This window comes from Orcinus orca, chromosome 10 (assembly GCF_937001465.1).
Source record: "Orcinus orca chromosome 10, mOrcOrc1.1, whole genome shotgun sequence".
Lineage (NCBI taxonomy): Eukaryota > Metazoa > Chordata > Mammalia > Artiodactyla > Delphinidae > Orcinus > Orcinus orca.
Window position 1 is genome coordinate 46611651 of NC_064568.1, and position 18404 is coordinate 46630054.

The window sequence follows — 18404 nt, forward strand, 5'->3', positions numbered from 1 at the left end:
TGACAGAAAGCTTGGCGGACACCATCTCAGCTCTGGATGGAACTGTCCATCACTATGGTGCTGAAATCAGAAGGAGGCCAGGGAGACGCAATGCGGAAACAAAATATATCTGTGTTCTCCCTCCCTGACTGGGTAACCACTGAAGAGTACAGCATATTCCCTTGGTCCTTCCTAGCCAGGGGAAGTAGCTGGTACTTTCTGAAATGTCATAGTGGGAAAATGAGGAGATTGCCATGAGACCACAAAAAAAGTAGTTTCCATGGGTGCTGCTCCTAGAAACATGAATGTTGCTGAAATCTGCCAAGTCACCCTCAGCCATTCACAGCTCCAGAACCAGGAGCAGAGTGGCTTATACCCCTCCTTCTTTCTAGCCTCCTGCAAATGCCTTACATTGGCAAAGACCGACAGGAACCCAATTGGCAAGATGAACTAGAAATGCAGCTCCACGCTTTCATCCTTCACAGTACAGACTGTAAAGGAGAACACTGGAGAATGTCAATGAGGCTGAGGACCCACAGACAGTTCCTGGGCTGGAAAGCAACGTACCTGTTAGTATCATCAGATGGCACTCTCTCACCGGGGTCAGGTGTCTTTGCCTCACAGAGGTGATGAGGTAGAGAGGGAGAACACTAAGCGTGGATTCTGTCAACAAGGCTTAAGTCCCACCCCTGCCAGAGACAAACTGTGTGACCTTGGGCAAGTAACATGACCTCTCTGAGCCTCAGCAACCTCATTTGTAAAGCAGAGGTGGCACTAGACCAGAGATTTCCAAGTAGTGTTCCGAGGAACCCTCAGGTACCACAACCCCATTATGAGTTACTGAGCAGTTTGGGAGGGGAGAGGAGACCAGGTCCACCTGAATTAGTGTAGCCCTACCTTTATCTGATTCCCATTAGAGGGTTTTCCAGGATTTTCTCTGAAGCTTAAAATAAAAGTTTGAAAATCTTACACCCAGCTTATCTTTAAGGCCCTTTTCTACCCCTGTGTCTCATAAGTCTATGGGACTTGAATCAAAGTCTAGGTCCTGCCTCATATAAGTGAGGGAAGCTACCTAACATCTCTGACTCACTCTTCTCATCTGTAAAATAATTCATCACTTAATGAATACCTGTGATGTGTCACGTGATTTGCACACATCCCTAATTTCACATCCATCTCTCTAACAGACATACCATCAATATCCCCATTTTACAGCGGAGGAAGCTGAGGCTAAGAGGCTGAGCAACACACCATATTACTCATCCAGCAAATGGCTTGATATCTGTTAGGCTCCAATTTTTGTTCTCTCTGCTCTGTTGCCTGCCTGTTTTAGAGTGGTATGAGGAAGAAATGAAACTATAAATGTAAAAATGTCTTACAAAAATACAAATCATGATGTAACCGTAAAGAATTGCAGTTCAGGTTTAGAATCAGAATTACTTTAGCACTAGTGAACCTAACTCCCTTCCACAGTGAAGGCTGTCTAGCTCCAGAGCCAAACCTGTCCTTAACCACTGTGTGACACTTGTACACGGAAAGCTGCCATGGCCCGTGGTGGAAGGGGGAGGCAGGACCCACTGGGTCAGAAGTAGTGTATGAACTGAGTCCAGAACAAACGATGGGCAAGGATTATAAATTCTGTCAAAAGTGGGTTTGAATTGGCTCCTCCACTTACAAGCCTTGTGGTCTGGAGTAAGTTACTTACCTTCTTTGCCTTGGTTTGCTCATCTAGAAAATGGGGGTGACATGAGTTTACCTAACGGTACGGCTTGAGGGAAGAATTCTCCATACAAGACCTCCCTCACTTCTGATATCAGTTGCAAGTTGGGGGAGTTCATAAAACCACCCACAGGTTCGCTAATTCGTTGACAGGACTTATAGAACTCACTGAAAGCTATTATACTCTCAGTTTATTACCAGTTTATTATAGGGAAAAGATACAGGTTAAAATTAGCCCAAGGAAGAGGCTCATAGGGCAGAATCTGGGAGGGGGTCCAGATGTGGAGCTTCCGTGTGTCCTCTCCCCGTGGAGTCCTGGATGGCATTACCCTTTCTTAGCCACAATGTGTGACAATACAAACAGAGTATTGCCAGCCAGGGAAGGTCATCCGAGCCTTTGGTGTCCAGAGTATCTACTGGAGCTTGATCACGACTGCCCAGGTGGCTGACCTGTAGTCCACAGCCCCTCTCAAAAGTCAGGCTAATACCTTTAGTCTCCAGTTCCTCCAGAAATCAGAACTCATAACACGTGGCCCAAAGCCTCCATCATAAATCACATTGTGACACTGTCTGATGACCAAAGCCTCCAGGAAAACAAAGACACTCCTGCAGACAGGACATTCCAGGGGCCTAGAAATCAGCTTCCATGAGCCAAGGCAAAGGCCAGACCACTTGCTGGGTAAGGTTAATTCTTCTCTACACAAGGGATAACAGTTCCTATTTCAGGGGGTCACTGTGAGGATTAAGTGAGATAACACAAGTCTATCTTCCCACGTATGCAATTCTGAAATCCCAAATGCTTTGAAGACTGGAATTTTATCAGAAATCATTTAGAGGCAAAACTTACATTACAGTTAGTGGGAATTTTCCTACGCTTTCCTACTGAAATATCACTGTGTGTGATTTGGGCGACAGTGCCACAAACCCCCCCCCGGGGGTGTAACGGTACAGTCAGCACCTACCACACATTGCCTTTCTAAAACTCAGAAATGCATCTGGCCCTGAGGGACTTGGACAAGATATCGTGGGCTGTAAATGTAGGTACTAGTAACAGTCCCTAGCATATAGTAATTGCTCAATAAATGCAAACTATTAATATTTTCTACTAAGACCAATACAAATGTAGTGAAGGTGGAAAACACCTGCAAAAGTGGTCAAGGCTACTGACTTAATATCCCTTTGGCAAAATTTTACCCCAATTTAAATTTTCACAAGAAAATTCCAGGAGCATATATGGTGAAAATAAATTTTATAGATTTATCTTCTTAGGTTTATTATCATAAGTATTGTATGTTTTGACATAGTTAGTAAAAATTAAACATAGTCATGGCACATTTAAGCAGGGCTTGCTGAGGGTGGGCGAGCAGAGAGGGTACTATGGTAGGTTTGAGGGTTTGCCATGGGCTTTCAGACCTTTGTGTATATTGACAAACTCTTGCTGTATATTTCCTGTTGAACTTCCTGAAATTTGCCACCTGGGGAATTTCTTAGAACTTCCTACCAAGCTTTTAGGCAATTCTATTTCTTAATCAGCCTACCAATTAAGTGTTTATATTATTGTTTTTCCCTCTCTAGAACTTGTTTGGTCAAGCATGCCCTCTTCTATTAGCGTCACAAGAGTAGAGTTGTGCCTGAAATCAGACCCCTGGGAGAAGCATATCAGGATTAAAAATGTCAAAGAAGAAAGGAAAATTCCCAAGAGCCCACCCACATCACAAGCAGGGAGGCAAACCAAAACATCCTGGGAGCCAGACTTTCCACATGCATCACCGCACTGCCCTCAGTCCTTACTGGAACCAGTTGGGAAATGGGTGGATGAACACAGAGATTGTTTTATCACAGGACCACAGCCTCTGATTCCCAATCCCCAAATATAAACAGCTCTGAAAAGAGAAAGATCTATTTGTAACTCATTTGGTTACAAACCTTGCCCTGGACTAACGAGAGGCTATTTTTAGTCTTTAAGCTGGGCTATATGAATATTCATGGATTTGGCTACAGAAATATTAATGTGTTTGATTACAGGGTGTTTCCGAAGGCTTCACTGGGAGTGTTAAGTAATATGATATATATGCTGAATCACCTTCCTAAAAATCCAAAAAATTCTGAATTCGGAAATTCATCAAGTTTTTGGATAAGGGATTATGAACTTACATTGACCAAATTCCCAACAGGTAGGTGTTATCTTCACTTTAAGGATAATAAACAGATTTAGAGATGTTAAGTAACTTGCCCAAGGTCATACAATAAGCAGCAAAATATTATACACTTTGATAGAACAACTATGTCGATTGCAGCTTCCAATGGACAAGATTTTGTATGGCATCATCAGGGAGCTGATGACACCTGAAGGTAGACTGAAAATTATGAAGAGATGTTTTGCCATTGGCAAAGTTATGCTGTTGAGATTTCAGACCAGCTCCCAGAGGGCCTTCCATTTCCAATTTCAAGGAAACTATGCCCTCTGACTTTAAGGAGATACATTTCTTCTCATCCTTTAAAAGCAGAGAAATTTGATAAAGAAGTTGCCTGGGAAAGAAAAGGAAAAAAAAAAACCCGCTAGACCAAAATCAAAACAAATCATTTTTTGCATATCAATCAGGCTCCTGATTGAAACTGTGCTAGCTGCTTCAAGAGAGGAATATTAAAAGTAAAGCGTTGCTAATTTAAGCACAACTAATTTTAAAAGATGTACCTAGAAACAGCCACATGGGAGAATCACTTAAGCTGCATCAACTACCTGCTTCATTTGACGGGATATGCCTGGGTTGGGAGCCCCAGTGTCATGACATTTGCCTCGTCCCTATGGGTAGAGAATGAAGTCAGCCAGTCCCTATCATCTTCAGGGCTCTGGTTTTCATGAACCCATGCCAATTTACTCCTGCCTCACAAATGAACAAGAGGAGTCTGGAGGGAAGACCCTGATCTGGGGCTTAAATGACTGTGTAGGAGCTGTCACCAAGCATAACCCCCTTCCTTATGGAGCTGGAAGGCCATCTCTTCCATGAAGGCAGTCCCATAAAAGCAGTTTCTGGGCTCATCGTTCAATCTCACCTGCAGCAGACTGCCGCAGCTCTTCCCAGATCCCCTTAGATCCCTTCAGCTGGCTCTGTGTACCCCTCCTGGAGCTTCTCAAGGTCTGTACCCTTAACTCTCTTGGAAAGATTGTGCTGGGGCTACTGGTGCAGTTTTGTCTGCAGGCACTGGGAGTTTGTCCCCTGAGGAGACCATCAGTCAGTGCAGAACTAATGCAAGAATATGGAGGCTCAGCTCCCTTGTCTCCAGCATAACTGAGGCTCCAGAGTTCCTCTGTGAGATCAGGTCAACACTGTGAATTTGCCTGAACTTGCCCCTTTCCGAGCTGCATCTCCTTTTTTGCCAAATGTTTCTCTCACTCCCTTACTGATTTCTCCTGGGGGCTTTGCTCCTTTAAAAAGTCACTGCTTCTGGGCTATCCCCCCTAAGACCATCGTGCCCAAGGCTCTGAGATCTCAGTATAGATAGTACATGTTATACTTTAAAGTGAGTAACGAACCTCAAGTGAATCCTCTAGACTTCTGGAAAGGACCTACTTACTTGAAGCTCAACTATTCCACAGGTGAACTCGTCATTTGCCACCTCAGCCTGCATGGGGATGAGGGCAAAAGAGAATAAGCTAAAACAGAACAGAGAACATGACCTAGTCAGGTGCCCCTGTTTCCTCTCTCCAGAGCTATGGATAACACATAAGCATACCCATGGCAGAGGCTGCTAGCTATCCCAAGATATGGTCTCTCTTCTCCCTCACAACCATGGAGCACAATATGTTCGGTTATAAACTGAACACACGTCTACCCAGACAGCCACCATTCCAGTTAAATATGGCCTTGCCGCTAGGTTCCAGCCAATGGGGTGTCAACATAAGTGATGTGCACAACTTCTTAGACGTATCTCCCTTTCCCTATCACCCTGCGTGGACGTGGTGGGAAGCCATGTAGATGAAGGCCACACCTGAGGAATGGAGGAAAAACAATATAGATCCCGATCGTCAATATCATGGAGTTGCTCACTCTGTTTCATGAACAGAAAGAAACTAGCTGAATCACAGAATCACAGCTAGCTGCTGGATAATCATCAACAGGAAGACACTGGAACTCACCAAAAAAGACACCCCACATAGAAAGAAACCTCTATCCGTGAAAGCCAAGTCATTTTGGGTTCCTGTTAGAGCAATCAAACGAATATTCTAAAGAATACAATTCCTTAGAGTGCAATAGGATTATAAATTTCAAACTGTGTCATGGATAAAGAGAAAAATGTCTCTCTTTTTAAAAAAAAATATTTTATTTATTTATTTATTGGCTGCATCAGGTCTTAGTTGCGGCACATGGGATCTTTCATTGTGGGGTGCAGGCTCTTCATTGTGGTATGCGGGCTTCTCTCTAGTTGTGGCGTGTGGGCTCTGTAGTTGTGGCACACAGGCTCTCTAGTTGTGGTGTCTGGGCTTGGTTGCCTCACAGCATGTGGGGTCTTAGTTCCCCGGCCAGGGATGGAACCGGTCTCCCCTGCATTGCAAGACGGATTCTTAACCACTGGACCACCAGGGAAGTCCCGAAAAATGTCTCTCTTAGATTGGATTTCCCACAAAAGACCCTGGGATGAGGATCCATGTCAAAGTGACTTATGAGTTATTAGAAAATATTCCCAGGAAAAACTGGTAACGGGGCAAGAAGAGAGGACGGCCAAGCAAGAGTTTGATATCAGATAAAGCCCCGTGAGGGTAACTGTAGCTAAGTCCTCCAGGGGAATTCTGGGGACAGTATAGGTCACAGTTATAGGCAAGAGAGCTGGAGAATTTACACACCCTACACTTGCCAGTTGAGGGATGTCCCCAGAAGAGTGTAAATCCCCTGGCACTTCTAGCTTTCCAAGTATGTAAGCAGAGCAGGTCCAGCAGCCTGCAGGCAGCCCTCTAACATACAGGCACAGGTGCTAGCCTTTGGGAGTAAACACATACTGGGAAGCCAAATGCATAAAAATGGTACACGAATCTAAGGTGACATGGGTGGAGTGCAGAAAGATTGGCTTACAGAGGGCTTCTTGAAAAATGTTTCCAGGAACTCCCAGGTGATTACTTGTGGCACTTACTCATGTGATCCTTTGCATAGGAAAAAACTCTCACCCTCACCTGGACATCTCTCTTGGTTATATCTTATATTTCAGGGGTTTAAAATGGCATTCTGTGGCAGCCACAATGATAGACAAGGTTATATTTCAGAGGTCTCTTTAAGTCCTAAGAGAAAGAGTAATAAATTTACAGGAAGGGAGAAACCAAGATGGTGGAGTAGAAGGATGTGCTCTCACTCCCTCTTGTGAGAACACCAGAATCACAACTAGCTGCTGGATAATCATCAACAGGAAGACACTGGAACTCACCAAAAAAGACACCCCACATCCAAAGACAAAGGAGAAGCCACAGTGAGATGGGAGGAGGGGCACAATCACAGTAAAATCAAATCCTATAACTGGTGGATGGGTGACTCACAGACTGGAGAACACTTATACCACAGAAGTCCACCCACTGGAGTGAAGGTTCTGAGTCCTACCTCAGGCTTCCCAACCTGGGGTCCAGCAACGGGAGGAGGAATTCCTAGAGACACAGACTTTGAAGCCTAGTGGGAATTGATTGCAGGACTTCGACAGGACTGGGGGAAACAGACACTCCACTCTTGGAGGGCACACACAAAGTACTGTGCACATCGGGACCCAGGGGAAGGAGAAGTGGCCCCAGGGGAGAGTGAACCAGACTTGCCTGCTAGTGTTGGAGGGTCTCCCGCAGAGGCGGGGGGTTGGGGCTGTGGCTCACCATGGGGACAAGGACACTGGCAGCAGAAGTTCTGGGAAGTACTCCTTGGTGTGAGCCCTCCCAGAATCTGTCATTAGCCCCACCAAAGAGCCCAGGTAGGCTCCAGTGTTGGGTTGCCTCAGGCCAAACAGGGAGGGAACACAGCACCACCCATCAACAGTCAAGTGGATTAAAGTTTTACTGAGCTCTGCCCACCAGAGCAACAGTCAGCTCTACCCACTACCAGTCCCTCCCATCAAGCCTCTCAGATAGCCTCATCCAGGAGAGGGCAGACATCAGAAGCAAGAAGAACTACAATCCTGCAGCCAGTGGAACAAAAACCACATTCACAGAACGATAGACAAGACGAAAAGTCAGAGGGCTATGTACTAGATGAAGGAACAAGATAAAACCCCAGAAAAACAAGTAAATGAAGTGGAGATAGGCAACCTTCCAGAAAAAGAATTCAGAATAATGATAGTGGAGATGATCCAGGACGTCGGAAAAAGAATGGAGGCAAAGATCGAGAAGATGCAAGAAATTTTTAACAGAGACCTAGAAGAATTAAAGAACAAACAAACAGAGTTGAACAATACAATAACTGAAATGAAAACTACACTAGAAGGAATCAATAGCAGAATAACTGAGGCAGAAGAACGGATATGTGACCTGGAAGGCAGAATGGTGGAATTCACTGCTGCAGAACAGAATAAAGAAAAAAGAATGAAAAGAAATGAAGACAGCCTAAGAGACCTCTGGGACAACACTGAATGCACTGTCATTCTCATCATAGGGGTCCCAGAAGGAGAAGAGAGAGAAAGGACCCAAGAAAATATTTGAAGAGATTATAGTCAAAAACTTCCCTAACATGGGAAAGGAAATAGCCACACAAGTGCAGGAAGCACAGCGAGTCCCATACAGGATAAACACAAGGAGAAACACGCCAAGACACATAGTAATCAAATTGGCAAAAATTAAAGACAAAGAAAAATTATTGAAAACAGCAAGGGAAAAATGACAAATAACATACAAGGGAACTCCCATAAGGTTAACAGCTGATTTCTCAGCAGAAACTCTACAAGCCAGAAGGGAGTGGCATGATAAAGTGATGAAAGGGAAAAACCTGCAACCAAGATTACTCTACTGGCAATGAGCTCATTCAGATTCAATGGAGAAATCAAAAGCTTTACAGACAAGCAAAAGCTAAGAGAATTCAGCCACCAAACCAGCTCTACAACAAATGCTAAAGAAACTTCTATAAGTGGGAAACACAAGAGAAGAAAAGGACCTGCAAAAACAAACCCAAAACAATTAAGAAAATGGTAATAGGAACATACATATCTATAATTACCTTAAACGTGAACTGATTAAATGCTCCAACCAAAAGACACAGGATTGCTGAATGGATACAAAAACAAGACCCATATATATGCTGTCTACAAGAGACCCACTTCAGACCTAGGGACACATACAGACTGAAAGTGAGGGGATGGAAAAAGATATTCCATGCAAATGGAAATCAAAAGAAAGCTGGAGTAGCTATACTCCTATCAGATCAAATAGACTTTAAATAAAGAATGTTCAAGAGACAAGGAAGGACACTACATAGTGATCAAGGGATCAATCCAAGAAGAAGATATAACAATTATAAATATATATGCACCCAACATAGGAGCACCTCAATACATAAGGCAACTGTTACCAGCTATAAAAGAGGAAATCAACAGTAAGACAATAGTAGTGGGGACTTTAACACCTCACTTACACCAATGGACCAACCATCCAAACAGAAAATAAATAAGGAAACAAGCTTTAAATGACACAATAGACCAGATGGATTTAATTGATATTTATAGGACATTCCATCCAAAAACAGCAGATTACACTTTCTTCTCAAGTGTGCATGAAACATTCTCCAGGATAGATCACATCTTGGGTCACAAATCAAGCCTCAGTAAATTTAAGAAAATTGAAATCATATCAAGCATCTTTTCTGACCACAACGCTATGAGACTAGAAATGAATTACAGGGGAAAAAATGTAAAAAACACAAACACATGGAGGCTAAACAATATGTTACTAAATAACCAAGAGATCACTGAAGAAATCAAAGAGGAAATCAGAAAATACCTAGAGACAAATGACAATGAAAACACAACGATCCAAAACCTATGGGATGCAGCAAAAGCGGTTCTAAGAGGGAAGTTTATAGCTATACAAGCTTACCTCAAGAAACAAGAAAAATCTCAAAGAAACAATCTAACCTTACACCTAAAGGAACTAGAGAAAGAAGAACAACAAGACCCAAAATTAGCAGAAAAAAAGAAATCATATAGATCAGAGCAGAAATAAATGAAATAGAAACAAGGAAAACAATAGCAAAGATCAATAAAACTAAAAGCTGGTTCTTTGAGAAGATAAACAAAATTAATAAACCATTAGCCAGACTCATCAGGAAAAAGAGGGAGAGGACTCAAATCCATAAAATTAGAAATGAAAAAGGAGAAGTTACAACAGACACCGCAGAAATACAAAGCATCCTAAGAGACTACTACAAGCAACTCTATGCCAATAAAATGGACAACCTGGAAGAAATGGACAAATTCTTAGAAAGGTATAACCTTCCAAGACTGAACCAGGAAGAAAATATGAACAGACAAATCACAAGTAATGAAATTGAAACTGTGATTAAAAATCTTCCAACAAAGTCCAGGACCAGATGGCTTCACAGGTGAATTCTATAAAACATTTAGAGAAGAGTTAACACCCATCCTTCTCAAACTCCTCCAAAAAATCGCAGAGAAGGGCTTCCTTGGTGGCGCAGTGGTTGAGAGTCTGCCTGCCAATGCAGGGGACGCAAGTTCGTGCCCCAAACCGGGAAGATTCCACATGCCACGGAGCGGCTGGGCCCGTGAGCCATGGCCACTGAGCCTACGCGTCTGGAGCCTGTGCTTTGCAATGGGAGAGGCCACAACAGTGAGAGGCCCACGTACCACACACACAAAAAAAAATTGCAGAGGAAGCAACACCCCCAAACTCATTCTATCAGGCCACCATCACCCTGATACCAAAACCAGACAAAGATACTACAAAAAAAGAAAATTACAGACCAATATCACTGATGAATATAGATGCAAAAATCCTCAACAAAATACTAGCAAACAGAATCCAACAACACATTAAAAGGATCATACACCATGATCAAGCGGTATTTATCCCAGGGATGCAAGGATTCTTCAATATATGCAAATCAATCAATGTGATACACCATATTAACAAATTGAAGAATAAAAACCATAAGATCATCTCAATAGATGCAGAAAACGCTTTTGACAAAATTCAACACCCATTTATGATTAAAAAAAAAAACAAAACCCTCCAGAGAGTGGGCATAGAGGGAACCTACCTCAACATAATAAAGCCCATATACGACAAACCCACAGCAAACATCATTCTCAATGGTGAAAAACTGAAACCATTTCCTCTAAAATCAGGAACAAGACAAGGATGTCCACTCTCACCACTATTATTCAACATAGTTTTGGAAGTCCTAGCCACAGCAATCAGAGAAGAAAAAGAAATAAAAGGAATACAAATTGGAAAAGAAGAAGTAAAACTGTCACTGGTTGCAGATGGCATGATACTATACATAGAGAATCCTAAAGATGCCACCAGAAAACTACTAGAGCTAATCAAGTAATTTGGTAAGGTTGCAGGGTACAAAATTAATGCACAGAAATCTCTTTCATTCCTATACACTAATGATGAAAAGTCTGAAAGAAATTATGGTAACACTCCCATTTACCATTGCAACAAAAAGAATAAAATGCCTAGGAATAAACCTACCTAGGGAGACAAAAGACCTGTATGCAGAAAACTATAAGACACTGATGAAAGAAATTAAAGATGATACCAACAGATGGAGAGACACACCATGTTCTTGGATTGGAAGAATCTATATTGTGAAAATGACTATACTACCCAAAGCAATCTACAGATTCAATGCAATCCCTATGAAATTACCAATGGCATTTTTTACAGAACTAGAACAAATCATCTTAAAATTTATATGGAGACACAAAAGACCCCAAATACCCAAAGCAGTCTTGAGGGAAAAAAACGGAGCTGGAGGAATCAGACTCCCTGACTTCAGACTATACTACAAAGTACAGTAATCAAGACAATATGGTACTGGCACAAAAACAGAAACATAGATCAATGGAACAAGATACGAAGCCCAGAGATAAACCCATGCACCTATGGTCAACTAATCTATGACAAAGGAGGCAAGGATATACAATGAAGAAAAGACAGTCTCTTCAATAAGTAGTGCTGGGAAAACTGGACGGCTACATGTAAAAGAATGAAATTAGAACACTCCCTAACACCATACACAAAAATAAACTCAAAATGGATTCAAGACCTAAATCTAAGACCGGAAACTATAAAATTCTTAGAGGAAAACATAAGAACACTCTTTGACATAAATCACAGCAAGATCTTTTTTGATCCACCTCCTAGAGTAATGGAAATAAAAACAAAAATAAACAAATGGGACCTAATGAAACTTCAAAGCTTTTGCACAGCAAAGGAAACCATAAACAAGACCAAAAGATAACCCTCAGAATGGGAGAAAATATTTGCAAATGAATCAACGGACACAGGATTAATCTCCAAAATATATAAACAGCTCATGTAGCTTAATATTAAAGAAAAAAACAATCCAATCCAAAAATGGGCAGAAGACCTAAATAGGCATTTCTCCAAAGAAGACATACAGATGGCCAATAGGCACAAGAAAATCTGCTCAACATCACTAATTGTTAGAGAAATGCGAATCAAAACTGCAATGAGGTATCACCTCATACCAGTTAGAATAGGCATCATCAGAAAATCTACAAACAACAAATGCCGGAGAGAGTGTGGAGAAAAGGGAACCCTCCTGCACTGTTGGTGGGAATGTAAATTGATACAGCCACTATAGAGAACAGTATGGAGGTTCCTTAAAAAATTAAAAATAGAATTATCATATGATCCAGCAATCCCACTACTGGGCATATACCCAGAGAAAACCATAATTCAAAAAGGCACATGCACCCCAATGTTCACTGCAGCACTATTTACAATAGCCAGGTCATGGAAGCAACCTAAATGCCCATCGACAGATGAATGGATAAAGATGTGGTACACATATACAATGGAATATTACTCAGCCATAAAAAGGAAAGAAATTGAGTCATTTGTTGAGACGTGGATGGATCTAGAGACTGTCATACAGAGTGAAGTAAGTCAGAAAGAGAAAAACAAATATCATATATTAACGCATGTATGTGGAACCTAGAAAAATGGTACAGATGAACCAGTTTGCAGGGCAGAAGTTGAGACATAGATATAGAAAACAAACGTATGGACACCAAGGGCGAAAACCGCGGTGGTGGGGGGATGGTGGTGTGCTGAATTGGGCAATTGGGATTGACATGTATACAGTGATGTGTATAAAACTGATGACTAATAAGAACCTGCAGTATAAAAAACAAACAGGGCTTCCCTGGTGCCACAGTGGTTGAGAGTCCGCCTGCCAATGTGGGGGACGCGGGTTCGTGCCCCAGTCCAGGAGGATCCCACATGCCGCGGAGCGGCTGGGTCCGTGGGCCATGGCCGCTGGGCCTGCGTGTCCGGAGCCTGTGCTCCGCAGCGGGAGAGGCCACGGCAGTGAGAGGCCCGCGTACCGCAAAAAAAAAAAAAAAAAAAACAAGAAAAACAACTAATACTAAACTTTCTTTGGGTTATTTGTATGGAAATATGTTAATATAGATGTTTCAGACATAACATGAAATTTCTAAAAATCTTATATGTTCTGGTATAATAAGTCATAATTCTAGTTATTACTTTAAAATGTATATCTCAGAAATAACTAAATTTCCTTGTCAATTGCATTATTATGAACTTTCATCAAATCTTTAACCGTGGTCATTTTTAAGTCTTTTGTCATTTACAGACAGTTCTGGGGGTACTCTGATGCTTTTGCAAAAATGTTCCTATAAAAGGGTTTCATCTTCAAGGAATTCATGGAAAAGACTCTGACAAGTACAGGTTTCTGGTAACTGACTATACTGCTGACCTAAATGAATAAGCATTTTCAGAACTCTAATGGAAAACTGATGAATTCATAAAAGTGCTAACAAAAGATCAAGATGAAAAAAAATTAATTACATGGGACTGAGTGAACTGATGAGGATGATTATAATTTTTGTGACTTTCTATCTGAAAAAAAAAAAAATTTACAGGAGTCTCTGATAGGGCCCTTTATTCCCCACTCACAGCCCCAAAAATCCAGCAGCAGAAATCATCTAACTTTTTCCTGGAGTGACACTGTTAGCAGATTTATTCTATACCTCCTTAGGAATGAGCACAGGCATTTTGTAATATTAAAAGGCACTTATCAATACCTTTTATTCAGATGGCCTGAGAGGGACCTGCAACTCAAAACTAGAGCTGAAGACTGCTTGCTAGATACACACTCACTTTTTAAAATCTCATCTAACGTTTATACCTATCAAACTGGAAAAGGTGATAAAGAACAGTACGTCCCAGTGATGGTGCACATAGACACACTTAGGTGCTGCTGACTGGCATGTAAATTATTACAACCCTTCTGAAGGTCAATATGGAACTATGTTTCAGAAGACTTAAATAGATGTATATTCTTTGATGCTCAAAAAAAACCCATGTTTAGGAAATTTTGGGGGTGTAGAGTTCAATGAAGTATAATACATATATGGATTCGTATAACCACCAACACAGTAAGGGTACATCAGAAAACTCCTTTGTGCTATTCTTTTGTAGTCACCCTCTTCCCCTTACAGTCCCTAACCACCATTGATTTGTTCTTCAATCCCCTAGTTCATCTTTTCAAGAATGTCATTTAAATGGAATCGCACAGTATGCAAACTTCTTTCACTCAGCACAGTGTTTTAAGACTCATCTAGGTTGTTGCATTTATCAATAACTTGTTTCTTCTTATTGCTGAGTACTATTGCATTATACAAATGAACCACAATTGATTTATCCATTTACTAATTGAATGACATGTGGGTTATTTACGGTTTTGGGCAATTATGAACAGAGCTGCTACAATCATTCATGTACAGGTTTTGTGTGAACCTAAGTCTTCATTTCTCTATGGTAAATAACCAGGAGTGTGATTGCTGGTCCATACAGTATGTACATGTTTAACATTATAAGAAACTATTATTACAAACAGATAAACTATTTTCAAGATTTGCATTCCCACCAGCAATGTAAAGAGCTCCAGTTGCTCCGTGTCTTCATCAACACTCAGAATGGTATTATTAATTTTTGCTTTCTGATAGGTTAGTGATATCTCATCACCGTTTTAATTTGCACTTACCTAATGGTTAATGACTTGAACAAGACATCTTTTCATGTGCTTATTTGCTATTTGTATATCATAGTCAATAGAATATCCATGTCTATTGCTAATTTATAATTTTTTTAATTTTTGAGTTTGAGAGTTCTTTATATATTTTGAATACAATTCCTTTGTAAGATATGTCATTTGTAAATATTTTCTACCAATTTGTAGCTTGTGTTTTAATTTTTTCAACAGTGTTATTTGCAGACCAAGAGCTTTAAATTTTAGTGGAGTCCAATTTATCATATGTTCTCTTATGGATTGTTCTTTTGGTGTCATGTCTAAGAGCTCTTAACCTAAGCTAAAGTCATGAAGATTTTCTTCTATGTTTTATTCTAAAAACGTTATAGTTTAATGTTTTCTATTTAGATTCTTTTTTCAGTTAATTTTTGTGTAAGGTATGAGGTTTAAGTTCAAGTTTATTTTTTTTTTTGCCTAAGGATGTCCAATAGTTCCAACACCATTTGTTGAAAAAAATTATTATTTCCCCCATTGGATTACTCTGGGATCTTGTCAAAAATCAGTTGGGACTTCTGTCTTCTACCTCCTAACCACCTGGTGTTTTGTCCTGCAACCTTGCCTGGCATGCAGTGACTATCTCTCTAGGACCTCCAAATTGTGGTAGAAGGGGAGAGACAAGATGCAGAGCAGAAGGACTTGAGTTTACCTCCTCTCATAAAAACATAAAAATCACAACTAACTGCTGAACGACCATCGACAAAAAAGAATTGAACCTACCAGAAAAGTTATTCTACACCCAAAGAAAAAGAAGAGGCCACAATGAGATGGTAGGAGGGGTGCTTTCACGATATAATCAAATCCCATACCCACCAGATGGGTGACGCACAAACTGGAAAATAATTATATCGCAGAGGTTCTCCCACAGGAGTGAGAGTTCTGAACCCCACATCAGGCTACCCAGCCTGGGGGTCTGGCATCAGGAAGAGGGGGCCCCCAGAGCATTTGGCTTTAAAGGCCAGCAGGGCTTGAGTGCTGTGAGATTAGAAATCAACTGCAAGAAAGAAATGTAAAAACACAAACACGTGGAGGTGAAACAATATGCTATTAAACAACCAATGGATCACTGAAGAAATCAAAGAGGAAATCAAAAATGCCTAGAGACAAATGAAAATGAAAACATGATGATCCAAAACCTATGGGACACAGCAAAAGCAGTTCTAAGTGGGAAGTTTATAGCAATACAATCTTACCTCAGGAAACAAGAAAAATCTCAAAAAACAACCTAACCTTACACCTAAAGCAACTAGAGAAAGATGAAAAAACAAAACCCAGAGTTAGTAGAAGGAAAGAAATCATAAAGATCAGAGCAGAAATAAATGAAATAGAGATGAAGAATAAAAAAGATCAATGAAACTAAAAACTGGATCTTTGAAAAGATAAACAAAATTGATAAACTTCTAGCCAGACTCATCAAGAAAAAAAGGGAGAAGGCTCAAATCAATAAAATTAGAAATGAAAAAGAAGTCACAATGGACAACACAGAAGTACAAAGGATCATAAGATACTACTACAAGCAACTCTATGCCAATAAAATGGACAACCTAGAAGAAATAAACAAATTTTTAGAAAGGTAAAATCTCCCAAGACTGAACCAGGAAGAAATAAAAAATATGAACTGAACAATCGTAAGTAATGAAGTTGAAACTGTGATTTTAAAACTTCCAACAAACAACAGTCTGGGACCAGATGGTTCACAGGTGAATTCTATCAAACATTTAGAGAAGAGTTAACACCTATACTTCTGAAACTATTACAAAAAATTGCAGAGAAAGGAACACTTCCAAACTCATTCTATGAGGCCACCATCATCCTGATACCAACATTAGACAAAGATACCACAAAAAAAGAAAATTTCAGGCCAATATCACCGATGAACATAGACACAAAAATCCTCAACAAAATACTAGCAAACTGAATCCAACAGCACATTAAAAGGATCATACACCATGAGCAAGTGGCATTTATCCCAAGGACGCAAGGATTTTTCAATATCCACAAATCAATCAGTGTGATACACCACATTAACAAATTGAAAAATAAAAACCATATGATCATCTCAAAAGATGCAGAAAAGGCTTTTGACAAAATCCCATATCCATTTATGATAAAAAGTGCCCAGAAAGTGAGCATAGAGGGAAACTTCCTCAACATAATAAAGGCCATATATGACAAACCGACAGCAAACATCATTCCCAATGGTGAAAAACTGAAAGCATTTCCTCTAAGATCAGGAACAAGACAAGGATGTCCACTCTCACCACTTTTATTCAGCATAGCTTTTGAAGTCCTAGGCACAGCATTCATAGAAGAAAAAGAAATAAAAGGAGTTCATATCGGAGAAAAAAGTAAAACTGTCACTGTTTGAAGACGGCATGATACTATACATAGAAAATCCTAAAGATGCTACCAGACCAGAAAACTACTAGACCTCATCAATGAATTTGGTAAGGTTACAGTATACAAAATTAATACATAGAAATCACTTGCATTTCTATACACTAACAACAAAAGATCAGAAAGAGAAATTAAGGAAACAATCTCATTTACCATTGCATCAAAAAGAATAAAATGCCTAGGAATAAACCTACATATGGAGGCAAAAGACCTGTACTCTGAAAACTGTAAGCTGATGAAAGAAATCAAAAATGACACAAACAGATGGAAAGATATACCATGTTCTTGGATTGGAAGAATCAACATTGTCAAAATGACTATACTACCCAAGGGAGATTCAATGCAATCCCTATCAAATTACCAATAGAACAGAAACATTTTTAATTTGTATGGGAACACAAAAGACCCCCGAATAGCCAAAACAAACCTGAGAAAGAAAAACAGAGCTGGAGGAATCAGGCTCCCTGACTTCAGACTATACTACAAGGCTACAGTCATCAAAACAGTATGGTACTGGCACAAAAACAGAAATATAGATCAAACATAGATCAATACAGGATAGAAAGCCCAGAAATAAACCCATGCACCTGTGGTCAATTAATCTACAACAAAGGAAGCAAGAATATATAATGGAGAAAAGACTCTTCAATAAGTGATGCTGAGAAAACTGGACAGCTACATGTAAAAGAATGAAACTAGAACATTCTCTAACACCATACACCAAAATAAACTCAAAATGGATTAAAGACCTAAATATAATACCTGATACTATAAAACTCTTAGAGGAAAACATAAGCAGTACACTCTGACATAAATCGCAGCAATATCTTGCTGGATCCACCTCCTAGAGTAACAAAAATTTTAAAATGGGACCTAATTAAACTTAAAAGCTTCAGCACAGCAAAGGAAACCATAAATGAAACAAAAAGACAACCCACATAATGAGAGAAAATATTTGCAAACCAAGTGACCGATGAGGGATTAATCTCTAAAATATACAAACAGCTCATGCAGCTCAATATCAAAAAAACA